This window comes from Phyllobates terribilis, unplaced genomic scaffold, assembly GCF_046119375.1.
Source record: "Phyllobates terribilis strain yellow unplaced genomic scaffold, ASM4611937v1 Scaffold_11__3_contigs__length_659146591, whole genome shotgun sequence".
Taxonomy (NCBI): Eukaryota; Metazoa; Chordata; class Amphibia; order Anura; family Dendrobatidae; genus Phyllobates; species Phyllobates terribilis.
This window is the reverse complement of record NW_027362771.1, coordinates 645,059,182-645,074,363: the sequence shown is the minus strand read 5'-3', so window position 1 is coordinate 645,074,363 and position 15,182 is coordinate 645,059,182.

The window sequence follows — 15,182 nt, the reverse complement described above, 5'->3', positions numbered from 1 at the left end:
TGCTCCATTTCCCTTCTTCCAGGTACCGAATCACAGAAAAGGAAAGATTATCCTCTACCTCTCCGAGAGTCCATGTCCTCCTACATCAAGGATAATCTGGAAAATTGTTCTTCATCTCTAGTCAGTGATGGCTTTTTCTTCATAAAAAGGAAAAGACGGGTCTCTCAGACTGTGCATAGACTAATGAGGGTGAATAAAATCACATTGAAAGACTGTTATCCATTGACCCTCATCTCAGAATTATTTGACAGGTTTAAAAGGTGCGACCATCGTCACCAAATTTGATCTGCATGGAGTTTATAACCTAATCCTCATCAGCGAGACGATGAATGGAAGACGGCGTTCAACACCTGCGATGGTCACTGTGAATATCTGGTGATGCCTTTTGGATTGCGCAATTCACCGGCCAAGTTGGTAAAATTTCTCTCTTGAGTATCATGAACGGCCATGACTGATACATTATCTCTTCAGCAGGTCTATGAATTTTTAAAGTCATCTAAAGATTCGTTGAGTTTGCAAATTATTACCACCAGTTTATTAAAAACAACTCCAAGTTTCCAAGAACTTAAAACTCCTTTCTCCACTGTTTCTGTGTAACGCTGGTGGGTGTGGACCCACTGTGCCACAAGCCGGACTTACCCTGAAGGGGAGTGATTAAGCAACTACCTTGCTTTCGCTAGAGCCCCCGAGGATTGGCTTTGCATCAGGTAATCGCCAGGTACCATTCCAGGGCAATCCTCGGGACTGCAGCAGGTACACGTTACAGGAGGGCAAAGTCAAGATGTGGTCAGACAGTCCGGGGTCGGGGCAGGCAGCACAGGGTCAGTAAAAGTAGCTGATGACAGGAGCAGATCGGTCAGGTAGGACTGGTAAACAAGCCGGGTCATTACGGGAAGTGGAATACAGGATAATGTATAATCGTGTGCTACAAGGTAGGAACCAACGTTCGGGCGGAGAGTGGAAGGCAGAGGTGCCTAAAAAAGAGCCTGCTGACACGGGATATGCCGGGGAACCTAATCACTGCAAGACACAGCAGGGTTTAATTCCTACAGAGGCCAGCTACGCCCCCCTAAGGCTAGATGGATACCACATGTAGATGTAGCAGTGCTGAGGCGTGCAGGAGGTAACAAACACAGCGGAGCAGTCTGCCATGAGGAGAAACCACACGGTGAGTGGGGCGGCACTGTGGAAGCATGCGAGTTGCCACCGTGACAGCACCCCCCCCTCTTACGGCCACTCCTTTCTTGGCCAGTACGACGGAGAAACGTCTCAAGGATGACAGGGGCACAGATATTCTCCGCAGGTTCCGAGGATCTCTCCTCAGGTGCAAAGCCCTTCCAGTTCACCAGATCACCAGATAGAAAGTGTTTCCTTCTTAGAGTCCAAAATGTCCTTTACCTCAAACATGTCTGAAGGGCCTCCAGCAACCAACGTAGGGGCAGGAGAAGCTTTTAGGACACTGGGTTGACCTTTCTGAGAATCTTAAAGGGACCAATGTATCGAGGAGCAAACTTGTATGAAGTACCTTCAGCCTAGTGTTCCAAGAAGATAACCAGACCTCATCTCTGGGGTGAAACTGAGGAGGCGAACTTCTCTTCTTGTCTGCATTCGCCTTCATCCGAGACACAGTCTTAAGGAGAGAAGCCTGTGTCAGCTGCCAGATCTGGATGAAATTGCCGTGCAAGGCATCAGCTGCAGGAACCCCAGAAGAAGCAGACATAGGAGAGGGTACTTGATGATGCTGGGAGAATACCACGAAGAATGGAGATGCTCCGGAAGACTCCCCAAAGTGGTTATTGTAGTAAATTCCACCCAGGGTAGTAGTTCCACCCAGTCATCCTGACGGGCACAGTTGAAGTGATGAAGGTAGCTCTTGAAGATCTGGCTTACCCTTTCCACTTGCCCATTGGTCTGCAGATGGTAAGTGGAGAAGTCCAGCTGGACATTCAGCAGTTTGCACAGGGCTCTCCAAAACTTAGAAGTGCACTGGACTCCATGATCAGAGACTATGTGGAGAGGGAGACCATGGAGATGAAATACATGCTGGAAGAACTACATGGCGAGTTTAGGAGCAGAGGGAAGGCTGGCCAGAGGAATGAAGTGAGCCATCTTAGAGAACCGTTTAGAAAGGTAGTATAGTCGGCACTCCGCAGTCCTTGGTGGTAATCACAAATAGATAAATCACAAATGGAAAAGACAGGTCCCGGCACTCACGTGTACGAAATCAGTTCATTTATTCCACATCTAGGAAAGTTACAAAACGTTTCAGCTCCTCACAGGCTTTTTTCCATCTTAGAGAACCGATCCACCACAAACTAGATGGTGTAGTACTCTATCGGAGAGAGGCAGGGAACAGAATGAACCGGCAGAGGCTGCAGAAGACCAACAGGCTTATCCCTGGAAGACTTGTTTCTGGCACATTGTGAACAAGCAGTTACAAAGTCCTGGACATCCTTGATCATCGAGGGCCACCAGAAGCGACGAGCAATCATCTCGGTGGACTTACGTATGCCTATATCACATGCATACTTGGACAGGACAGAATTTTCTTCCTTCTAGCAGAAGGGACAAAGGTCTTGCCAGGAAGAACGTCCTTTAAAAAGGATAGGGGATGCCTCAATAATCCTGACCGGGTCGATGATGTGGGGAGGCTCTTCCAAGGAATCGATCACATCAAAGGATCGAAACACGGCATCAGGGCATCTCCTTAACATTCTTCTCCGTAGGACATAAGGCAATTCAAAGTTAAAACAAGTGAAGAAGAGTGCTTCCCTGGCTTGGTGGAGATTCAACCGCTGAGTGGAAAGCAGGAAGGTCAGATTTTTTTGGACCATGTAAATTATCACCAGAGAGCTGGCACCCTCCAGTGGATGTCTCCACTCCTCAAGCGCCATCTTGATAGCCAGAAATTCACGATTTCCAAAAGTATAATTTCAATCAACCGGCGAAAACAGTCTGGAGAAAAAAACGCAAAAGACAAACTGCCCCGAAGAAGTTTTTAGCAGAAGCACTGCTCCGGCACAGAGAGATGAGGTATCTATCTCCAAGAGAAACAGTTTGTTGGGATTGGGGTTATGCAGCACCGGAGCACTCGCGAAGGCCTCTTTCAAACGCTGGAAGGCTGACAGTACCGACTCAGGTCAGTCTCTGACATTGGCTCCCTTTTTGGTTAACGCAGAGATAGGTGCCATAAGAGATGAGAAGTGCAGGATAAATTGCATGTAGAAGTTGGCGAAACCCATGAAGCTCTGGATGGCATGCAGACCAAGAGGACGATGCAGCAGAAATCTTCTCTGGATCCATTTTGAGATCTTGGTTTGATGGTTTGAGACAAGGTAGCAGAGGAAGGGCAAGGAGCTTTTTTCAAAGACAAATTTGGATAACTTGGCAAACAAGCTGTTGTCTCGGATACGCTGCAGAACTTGACGGACGTGTTCTCTGTGGAAAGGGAGAACAGGAGAGAATATCAGGATATCATCTAAGTACACAACCACGGAAAGATATCGTTATGAACTCCTGAAACACTGTGGGTGCGTTAGACAGCCCAAAGGGCATGACGAGGTACTTGTAGTGACTGTTACGGGTATTAAAGGCCGTTTTCTATTTGTCACCCTTACGGGTATGAATTAAGTTGTAAGCTCTTGGAGATCCAATTTAGAGAAGATCTAAGCTCCCAGGATTTTGTGAAAAAGCTCAGAAATCAATGTCAGGGTGTACTTGTTCATAATCGTGATTTTGTTAAGACCTCGATAGTCTATAATGGGGCATAGAGAACCATCTTTCTTGGTCACGAAGAAGAAGCTGGAACCAGCAGGAGAGGAGGACTTATGGATGACTCCCTTGGCTAAATTCTCTTGGATGTATTCAAACATGGCACAGGTCTCAGGAAGAGATAGGGGATACACCCGCTCTCTGGGAGGAGAAGTGCCAGGTAGGAGATCAATGAGACAGTCATGAGGCCTGTGGGGCGGCAGGATCTCAGCCTTCTTTATGCAGAAGACATCTGCAAAGGCATGATAATGGATGGGCTACGAGGCAAGGTTCGAAGAGATAGGAGACTGAGTCTTGGGTGTGACCTTGGTGAGGCAGTTGAAAGAACAGTGCAATTTCCAATGAAGTACCTGAAAAGAGGAACAGTCAACAACCGGATCGTGCAAACTCAGCCATGGAGAACCCAGGAGAACAGAATTCACTGATCTGAATAGCATGTAGCAGGATATCCTCTTGGTATGCAGCACCCCGATCCACAGTGTGTCTGGCAGCATAATGAATTGAACAGTTTCAGCCAGGAGTTGTCTATCTATGGAGACAACAGTCAGGGAATGATCCAGCCGTTGTGTAGGAAGCTGAAGTCAATGGACGAGTCCAGATGAATGAAGTTTACCTGTGGAACCGGAATCCATATGGTCAGAGACAGAGAGGGACATCTCCTGTCAAGTCAAGGTAACTTCAGACATTCGTCATGGACAGCAATTACTGGTACTGTAATTTACCGAGCACTGGTGAACGAAATGTCCCTTTCCACCACAATACATACAGACGTTCTCTCTGTACCTCCGCTGTCATTTCTGTACATGTGGTGTCACTTAAGGTAGCAAAAGAGCCCGGAAGTTCGGAGCCAGCCTGGGATGGCCGCTGGGATGAGGAGACGCTGAAGTTTGCTTCAAAACTCGCTCATGGAAGCGGAGATCAATACTGGTGGCCAGATGTATAATGGCGTCCAACGAGGAAAGTAAGTCTCTGCCAGCCAGCTCATGCTTAATTTGAGCGGACAGACCCAGAGCTTCTTCGTTCCAAGCCAGCTCTGCCACCAAGGTACGAAAGCACAAGGCATACTGGGTCATGAGATCCGTGCACTGCCTAAGACTCAAGAGAGACGAGGCAGTGGAGGTGGTATGGCCAGGAACCTCAAAAACCACACAGAACATCTCCAGAAAGCTCTCAACATCGCGGGTCTCCAAACCACCACACTCCCAAATAGGGTTTTCCCAGGCCAGGGTTTGTCCAGACAGCAAAGAGACCATAAATGCAATCTAAGTCTGGTCTGTTGGATCTTTAGGGTCTCCATCCAAGCGGGATGAAAGTGGAATCTGGAGATTGTCAGTTCCACCTGAAACTGGAGCATAAGGCGGAGCTATTGTAGAGATTGATGATCCAGAAAGGGGCTGGCTGGACATGGCAGAAGCGGCCATTGCAGTGGACAGACCCTGCAGCTGGGTTGCCACCACATTGATGGCCTGCATTAACTGGTCCTGGCTCTCAACCTGAGAGAGCACCTCCTCATACAACACTTGTATAATCATCTTGGGAACCCTGGGTCCAGATTTGTCAGAGGTGTCCATGGCACGAACGTAATGTAACGCTGGTGGGTGTGGACCCATTGAGCTACAGAACGGGCTTGCCCTGAAGGGGCTTGACTAAGCGACTATTTGGTTTCGCTAGAGCCTCTGGTGGTGAGGAATGGCTTGGCCACAGGTTCCACTCCAGGGCAGTCCCTGAGACTGCAGTAGCACGGCACGGTAGTCAGAGGCACGGGTACACGGTACAGGAGGGCAAAGACAAGACATGGTCAGATGGTTCGGGTCAGGGCAGGTTGCACAGTGTCACTGAAGGTAACTGAGGTCAGGAGCAGAGAGTTAAGGCAGGACTAGTAAACAGGCATGGGAAGTGGCATACAGTAGAATGAATAAACGTGTGCTACAAGGTAGGAACCAACATTTGGGCTGCCTAATAAAGAACCTGCTGGCACAGGTTAGGCCGTGGAACCTGATCTCCGCAGGACACAGTAGGGTTAAATTCCACATGTAGAAGCAGCAGTGCTGAGGAGTGCAGGAGGAAGCAAACTCAATGTAGCGGCCAGCCATGAGAAGGAACCGCAAGGTGAGCGGGGTGGCGCCGAGCAGACATATGAATTGCCGCAGTGACATCCTGTCCTACATCTTGAATGTCAAGAGGCCGTTCTGCCTCAAGGTAGATAGGTCTCCTATTGATCTGGAATTTTGTGATAGAACCGCTCCGACAACACCAAGAACTCATCCGTTCGGATTCTTCTCCAAGAAATTTTATCCAGCGTAATGAAATTATTCCATTGGTGACCATGAGCCCTTAGCAAAAAATTAGCTCTTGAGGAAAGGCAAAATCTTCTTCAAGGAGTTAACCCCTTCACGCTGCAGCCCTTTTCCGTTTTTGCGCTTTTCGTTTTTCTTCCCAGAGCCATAACTTTTTATTTTTCGGTCAGTAGAGCCGTGTGAGGGCTTGTGTTTTTTTTGTGGGACAAGTTGTATTTTTGAACGACGCCATTGGTTTTACCATATCGTGTACTGGAAAACAGGAGAAAAATTCCAAGTGCGGTGAAATTGCAAAGAAAATACAATTCCACAATTTTTTTTTTTTTTTCTACCATGTTCACTGAACGCGAAAACTGAGCTGCCATTATGATTCTCCAGGTCATTACGAGTTCGTAGACACCAAACATCTATAGGTTCTTTTTTAAATGAGTGGTGGAAAAAAAATCCAAAGTTTACGAAAAAAAATAAATAAATAAAAAGGCGCCATTTTACGAGGCCCGTAGCGTCTCCATTTTTTGGGATCTGGGGCCAGGTGATGGTTTATTTTTTGCGCACCGAGCTGACTTTATTGATACCATTCTGGTGTAGATCCGATCTTTTGATCGCCCGTTATTGCATTTTATTGCAATGTTGCGGCGACCAAAAAACTTAATTCTGGTGTTTAGAATTTTTTTCTCGCTACGTCATTTACCGATCGGATTAATTATTTTTTTATATTGATGGATCGGGCGATTCTGAACGCGGCGATACCAAATAGGAGTATGTTTGATTTTTTTAATTGTTTTATTTTGAATGGGGAGAATTTAAACTTCTATATATTTTTTTAAAAACATTTTTTTTCTACTTTTTACTTTCTTCCATAGTCTCCATGGGAGACCAGAAGCTGCAATCTTCCGATCGCCACTGGGCGGCGCTCATAGCAGATCGGCTATGACATCCAAAGGTGTCTCCTGCAGACCCCGGTTTGTCATGCCAACCTATCGGTGACCTGCGATCATGTGATGGGGTAGACAATGAGTGGAGCCAGTGGTGCGCTTCCGGCGCGATCATGTTAAATGCTGCTGTCAGAGATTGACAGCAGCATTTAACATGTTAACAGTCGCGTGTGTATCGCGATTCCACCCGTCCGTGGCTGTTAGGGGCACAATGGCAGCTGATCAGATCATCTGTCATGTCACCGGAAAGGTGCGGGCTCAGCGCTGGAGCCTGCGCCAAAGGGAGAGACACGACATGGGCAGTACATGTCGGAAAGGGGAGACTTAACGTCAAAGAATTCATTCCAACTTGCCCTCTCGAGTGGGCAGTTCAAGCCCTTGCGTCAAGCGTCTCTTGGTCCTCTTCAGCTCCTTCCTGCACCACAGGAGCCCCGAGATGAATTTTCTATTGACTTGGTTACAGATCTTCTTAAGGTACAAGGGTTCACCACTATCTGGGTCATAGAGGACTATTTCTCCAAGATGTCTTGTTTTGTTCCATCACCAGGACCTCCATATACTCCACATTTGTGCCAAATATTTTTCAAATAAATTTTCCGGTTCTACCGTCTCCCGGCTCGTACAGTCTCTGACCATGGTGTGTAATGGGTTTCCAGTACTGGAGGGCCCTTAGCAAGAATTAAAAACACTCATTCGATTTCTCAGGTTTATCAACCCAAAGTAATGGGCAGACAAAGCATCAATCAGTCCATGGAGCAATATCTATGAAATATCTCCAACTCCCATCAATATAATTGACTGGATTTGCTTCTTTGGGTTGAATTCGCCCACAACAATTAAGTTTCAGGGTCTTCTGGGAAATCTCTGTTTCTTACAGTGTACAGTGGTTGAGAACCTCTTACAGTGTACGGTGGTTGAGAACCTCTTACAGTGTATGGTGGTTGAGGACCTCTTACAGTGTATGGTGGTTGAGGACCTCTTACAGTGTATGGTGGTTGAGGACCTCTTACAGTGTATGGTGGTTGAGGACCTCTTACAGTGTACAGTGGTTGAGGACCTCTTACAGTGTACGGTGGTTGAGAACCTCTTACAGTGTACGGTGGTTGAGGACCTCTTACAGTGTACGGTGGTTGAGAACCTCTTACAGTGTACGGTGGTTGAGGACCTCTTACAGGGTACGGTGGTTGAGGACCTCTTACAGTGTACGGTGGTTGAGGACCTCTTACAGTGTATGGTGGTTGAGAACCTCTTACAGTGTATGGTGGTTGAGAACCTCTTACAGTGTACAGTGGTTGAGGACCTCTTACAGTGTACGGTGGTTGAGGACCTCTTACAGGGTACGGTGGTTGAGGACCTCTTACAGTGTACGGTGGTTGAGGACCTCTTACAGTGTATGGTAATTGAGGACCTCTTACAGTGTTTGGTGGTTGAGGACCTCTTACAGTGTATGGTGGTTGAGAATCTCTTACAGTGTACGGTGGTTGAGAACCTCTTACACTGGATGGTGGTTGAGAACCTCTTACAGTGTACGGTGGTTGAGGACCTCTTACAGGGTACGGTGGTTGAGAACCTCTTACAGTGTATGGTGGTTGAGGACCTCTTACAGTGTATGGTGGTTGAGGACCTCTTACACTGGATGGTGGTTGAGAACCTCTTACAGTGTATGGTGGTTGAGGACCTCTTACAGTGTATGGTGGTTGAGGACCTCTTACACTGGATGGTGGTTGAGAACCTCTTACACTGGATGGTGGTTGAGGACCTCTTACAGTGTATGGTGGTTGAGGACCTCTTACAGTGTATGGTGGTTGAGGACCTCTTACAGTGTATGGTGGTTGAGGACCTCTTACAGTGTATGGTGGTTGAGGACCTCTTACAGTGTACGGTGGTTGAGGACCTCTTACAGTGTATGGTGGTTGAGGACCTCTTACAGTGTATGGTGGTTGAGGACCTCTTACAGTGTATGGTGGTTGAGAACCTCTTACAGCGTATGGTGGTTGAGAACCTTGTCTTCCTCTGCCAGTTTCACCAAAATGTCTAGTTCCTGCTGTGAACAGTCTCCCAGGACATACATAACATCTGGACTGAGGTCTGAGCCACACACCCATCCCACGTCAGGTCTTGTAAGTGTCCTGGTTTTCCTCAATGACATCTTCACCCAAGCCTAATTAGACACACCCCTATGTGTGAGTTTGACTATTGTTTTCAGCAACTGTTTGCAGATTGTCAATATCCTATTTCTTATGTTGCTATCATCTCCTCAGGTTTCTGTGATTTCCATAATTTGCATTGGCCGGTGGTTTGTCCATCTTTTGCTGTAAGCAAGATAAACTGTTTTAGAGCCTGTTCACATTACTTGTATCTGCTTCTGGTCACCCATTGTTTGCTGAAAGCTGCTGCAGCTTATCACTATGTTAGAATATGCTGTGGATTCTATAACATGCATGTGCTATGGTTAATGCATCGTTTGCTGTAAGCATCACAGACTGTTATTGGAGTCGGTTCACATTACATTATTACCGGCTGGGGTCTTAGCCACCTACATCTTTATGCTGTTTCAGACCTTCTGTTTTCTTCTCCTGCCCTCCTGATTCTGTGGCACATGGTGTTTCCGGCCTCGTTGTTTGTCTGCTGTCCAGGATAGCCTGTTGGCCGGGTCTTTATTGTTCCATGCGCCTTCCAGCCTCTTAGGCCAACACCTTGGGTCCATGTGTCCATACTGAACTGTAGCTTTGTGAATCCACCTCACCAGGTGAGTCTTACACCCTGTTTATTATTGCTCCTCTTCCTTACTGTGGCTCCTCCCTACTGAGATTCCTCCTTCTTACTGAAGATTCTCCTCTTATTGAGAAGACTCCACCTTATTACTGAGTCTCCTCCTGCTTATTACTTCACTTCCTCCATACTGAGACTTCTCTCTACTGAGACTCCTCCTCACTGAGGCTCCTCCTCCTTATCATTGCTCCTCTTCTATACTGAGGCTCCTCCTCCTTATCATTGCTCCTCTTCTATACTGAGACTCCTCCTTCTTACTGAAGCTCCTCCTCATATTGAGAAGACTCCACCGTACTACTGAGGTTCCTCCCCACTGAAGCTCCTTCTACTTTTCAGCGCTCCTCCTCCATACCGAGACTTCTTCTTCTTACTGAAGCTCCTCCTCATATTGAGAAGACTCCACTTTACTACTGAGGTTCCTCCCCACTGAGGCTCCTTCAACTTTTCAGCGCTCCTCCTCCATACTGAGACTTCTGCTTACTGAGGCTCCTCCCCACTGAAGCTCCTTTTACTTTTCAGCGCTCCTCCTCCATACCGAGACTTCTGCTTACTGAGGCTCCTCCCCACTGAAGCTCCTTTTACTTTTCAGCGCTCCTCCTCCATACCGAGACTTCTGCTTACTGAGGCTCCTCCCCACTGAAGCTCCTTCTACTTTTCAGCACTCCTCCTCCATACCGAGACTTCTGCTTATTGATGTTCCTCCCCACTGAAGCTCCTTCTACTTTTCAGCGCTCCTCCTCCATACTGAGACTTCTGCTTACTGAGATTCCTCCCCACTGAGGCTCCTTCTACTTTTCAGCGCTGCTCCTCCATACTGAGACTTCTGCTTTCTGAGGTTCCTCCCCACTGAGGCTCCATCTACTTTTCAGCGCTCCTCCTCCATACTGAGACTTCTGCTTACTGAGGCTCCTCCTACTTTTCAGCGCTCCTCCTCCATACTGAGACTTCTGCTTACTGAGGCTCCTCCCCACTGAGGCTCCTTCTACTTTTCAGCGCTCCTCCTCCATACCGAGACTTCTGCTTATTGAGGTTCCTCCCCACTGAGGCTCCTTCTACTTTTCAGCGCTCCTCCTCCATACCGAGACTTCTGCTTATTGAGGCTCCTCCCCACTGAAGCTCCTTCTACTTTTCAGCGCTCCTCCTCCATACCGAGACTTCTGCTTATTGAGGTTCCTCCCCACTGAGGCTCCTTCTACTTTTCAGCGCTCCTCCTCCATACTGAGACTTCTGCTTATTGAGGCTCCTCCCCACTGAGGCTCCTTCTACTTTTCAGCGCTCCTCCTCCATACTGAGACCTCTGCTTACTGAGGCTCCTCTTCTGTATTGAGGTTCCACCTCCTTACTGAAACCTCCCTTAACTGATATTCTTCGCCTTACGGAGGCCTCTCCACTTTGCTCTTACTACTTGCCTTCCTGCTGGACCTCTGCCACATTATCTAATGTGAAGAAGCAGATCTGCAGTGTAAAGTATGGGGGAAGTAAGGAATAGCAGACTGACCAATGAGACAGGAAGTGGACTTGAGATTCCACAGTGCAGGAAATCTGGAGTCACTGATACCAGCCATGCCCCAATAGAGCAGAGCTGCAGTGTAAAGCATGACAACCAATTAGTCAGTATATAAAAGCAGGGACCTCAGCTAGTCAGCATATACTTACCTGAGTGTACGGAGTGGAGGACAGATGTGTCATACTGCACCAGCCGCTGATGGGGTGAATCTACCGGATCATCTGCAGAGCTGAGAGAAGAACTGGGGGTTCAGCACTGGACATAAGGGGTTGACCACCTACTTATTACTGACCGATACTGAGGTCACGTGACATCTCACCTAAAGTCTCCAGAAGGATCACTCTCATCCTCCTCATTATCTTCTGGGGAGTCATAATCCGTGTAGTCACAAGAAGACATCTGCAGGAGACAGTGATCAGACAGTGCTGCCATCTGGTGGTGACACAGCAGAAAGCACATCTATAGGCAGTAATCAGACAGTGCTGCCATCTGGTGGTGACAGAGCAGAACGCACATCTATAAGCAGCGATCAGACAGTGCTGCCATCTGGTGGTGACACATCAGAAAGCACATCTATACGCAGCGATCAGACAGTGCTGCCATCTGGTGGTGACAGCAGAATAAACATCTATAGGCAGTAATCAGACAGTGCTGCCATCTGGTGGTGACACAGCAGAACGCACATCTATAGGCAGTAATCAGACAGTGCTGCCATCTGGTGGTGACACAGCAGAAAGCACATCTATAGGCAGCGATCAGACAGTGCTGCCATCTGGTAGTGACACAGCAGAATGCACATCTACAGGCAGTGCTGCCCTCTGGTGGTGACACAGCAGAAAGCACATCTATAGGCAGCGATCAGACAGTGCTGCCATCTGGTGGTGACACAGCAGAACGCACATCTATAGGCAGCGATCAGACAGTGCTGCCATCTGGTGGTGACACAGCAGAACGCACATCTATAGGCAGCGATCAGACAGTGCTGCCATCTGGTGGTGACACAGCAGAACGCACATCTATAGGCAGCGATCAGACAGTGCTGCCATCTGGTGGTGACACAGCAGAACGCACATCTATAGGCAGCGATCAGACAGTGCTGCCATCTGGTGGTGACACAGCAGAACGCACATCTATAGGCAGCGATCAGACAGTGCTGCCATCTGGTGGTGACACAGTAGAATGCACATCTATCGGCAGTGATCAGACAGTGCTGCCATCTGGTGGTGACACAGCAGAACGCACATCTATAGGCAGCGATCAGACAGTGCTGTCATCTGGTGGTGACACAGTAGAATGCACATCTATCGGCAGTGATCAGACAGTGCTGCCATCTGGTGGTGACACAGCAGAACGCACATCTATAGGCAGCGATCAGACAGTGCTGCCATCTGGTGGTGACACAGCAGAACGCACATCTATAGGCAGCGATCAGACAGTGCTGCCATCTGGTGGTGACACAGCAGAACGCACATCTACAGGCAGCGATCAGACAGTGCTGCCCTCTGGTGGTGACACAGCAGAACGCACATCTACAGGAAGCAATCTAACAGTGCTGCCATCTGGTGGTGAAACAGTAGAATGCACATCTATAGGCCGTAGTCAGACAGTGCTGCCATCTGGTGGTGACACAGCAGAACGCACATCTACAGGAAGCAATCTAACAATGCTGCCATCTGGTGGTGACACAGCAGAATGCACATCTATAGGCCGTAGTCAGACAGTGCTGCCATCTGGTGGTGACACAGCAGAATGCACATCTATAGGCCGTAGTCAGACAGTGCTGCCATCTGGTGGTGACACAGCAGAACGCACATCTACAGGAAGCGATCAGACAGTGCTGCCATCTGGTGGTGACACAGCAGAACGCACATCTATAGGCAGCGATCACACAGTGCTGCCATCTGGTGGTGACACAGCAGAACGCACATCTACAGGCAGTGATTCTGGGAGTGGGTGACGCTGCCCGTCTGGCAGACACATAGAACCACAAAGGTGGAGGGTGGGGGGAGAACAATGTGGTCTTGATGAACAGAATTTGACTAAAAATGCGCACTATAGCGGTGACTCCGATCTACGGAAGCCTATGAAGGACCAAATTCAAGGCAAAGTGCTCAAAGTGACTTTCATGGCCACAATAATGAAGTAGAGGCTGAGAGGTAACCGTGGCAACAGTAGGCCTACGGAAGCCTATGGGGGGTTGTATTAATGAGATGTATTTCTGAGCCTGCAGCGTCCTGGCGGGGGTCTCCGATGACAGCGGCCCATCATGCCAAGAATGTCCTGGGCACAAATGGGTGTGGTTTACATAATCCCGCCCACAAATCTCTGCCTGGGGCAGGACTTAAATGTTGGTCACTATGTATCCTTCTCCTCATCACTATGGCAACCATCCGCCTTCTTACTGAGTGAGTATCTTATAGCCCCTGTAGTTACCATGGTTACCGTCCATGCTACCTCTCAGCTTGCGTTTTAGTATGATGGCAACCACAGTTCAATTTTCCAGCCTAGGACAAGCATGTGACTGGCACAGCCAATCATTGGCCTCCGTGGTCACATGTCCATACTGCAGGAACAGGAAGTGCACCGCCGGTCTCTGCTCGTACAGAGATGTGATTGGCTGCAGTGGTCACATGTCCACCGTAAGCAGCAGAGGTACCATGGAGACCAGCGGGGATAAGTGAGCCAAGTACGATTATGAATTGATTTTTTTGGACAATCCCCTTAAAGTCGCCTTTGTGAGAAATTATTTCATCAATGGGGACCGTAGCCCCCCCATGATATCATGTACACTCCCCGTATACCGCCTGTACACTCTCCGTATACCGCCTGTACACTCTCCGTATACCACCTGAACAATCCCCGTATACCGCCTGTACACTCCCCGTATACCGCCTGTACAATCACCGTATACCGCCTGTACACTCTCTGTATACCACCTGAACAATCCCCGTATACCGCCTGTACACTCTCTGTATACCACCTGAACAATCCCCGTATACCGCCTGTACACTCTCCGTATACCGCCTGCACACTCCCCGTATACCGCCTGCACACTCCCCGTATACCGCCTGCACACTCCCCGTATACCGCCTGCACACTCCCCGTATACCGCCTGTACAATCACCGTATACCGCCTGTACACTCTCTATATACTCCCTGTATACCGCCTGTACATCTCTGTATACTCCTTGTACACTCTCTATATATTCCCTGTATACTGTCTCTACACTCTCTATATACTATCTGTATACTCCCTATATACCACCGGTACATTCTCTGTATGGTCCCTGTACACTCCCTGTACGTCTCTGTATACTGTCTCTACACTCTCTATATACCCCCTGTACATCTCTGTATAGTCTCTATATACTCCCTATATATTTTCTGTACATCCTCTGTATATCACCTGTATATCCCCTGTACCCGGAGTCCCTGGAGGATGAAGCCAGTTGCACACAGCTCTAGCGCCACCACCTGGATGTCTGGTGCCTCCACTACACCAGGACAGAGAGCAGTGCCCTTCTCTATAAAAAAAAAAATACTCTGTGCTGCTGGGACTGAGCTCCATGGGTTTATTCATCACTATCCACTCTCTTCGCTTCCTGAAATACTCTGTGCTGCTTCTGTCTGTAAATTTCAGGGGCAGCACCAGGCGCCTTGTAATACTCTGACTGCAGAGTCCTGAGCGTTATATCACTGCCCTCCCCAGGAGATGGCAGCACAAACCCCTGTAAGTGAGCGCTGGCCCCTGTGAGTGAGCGCTGGCCTCTGTGAGTGAGCGCTGGCCTCTGTGAGTGAGCGCTGGCCTCTGTGAGTGAGCGCTGGCCCCTGGGAGTGAGCGCTGGCCCCTGGGAGTGAGGAGTGAGCGCTGGCCCCTGGGAGTGTGGAGTGAGCGCTGGC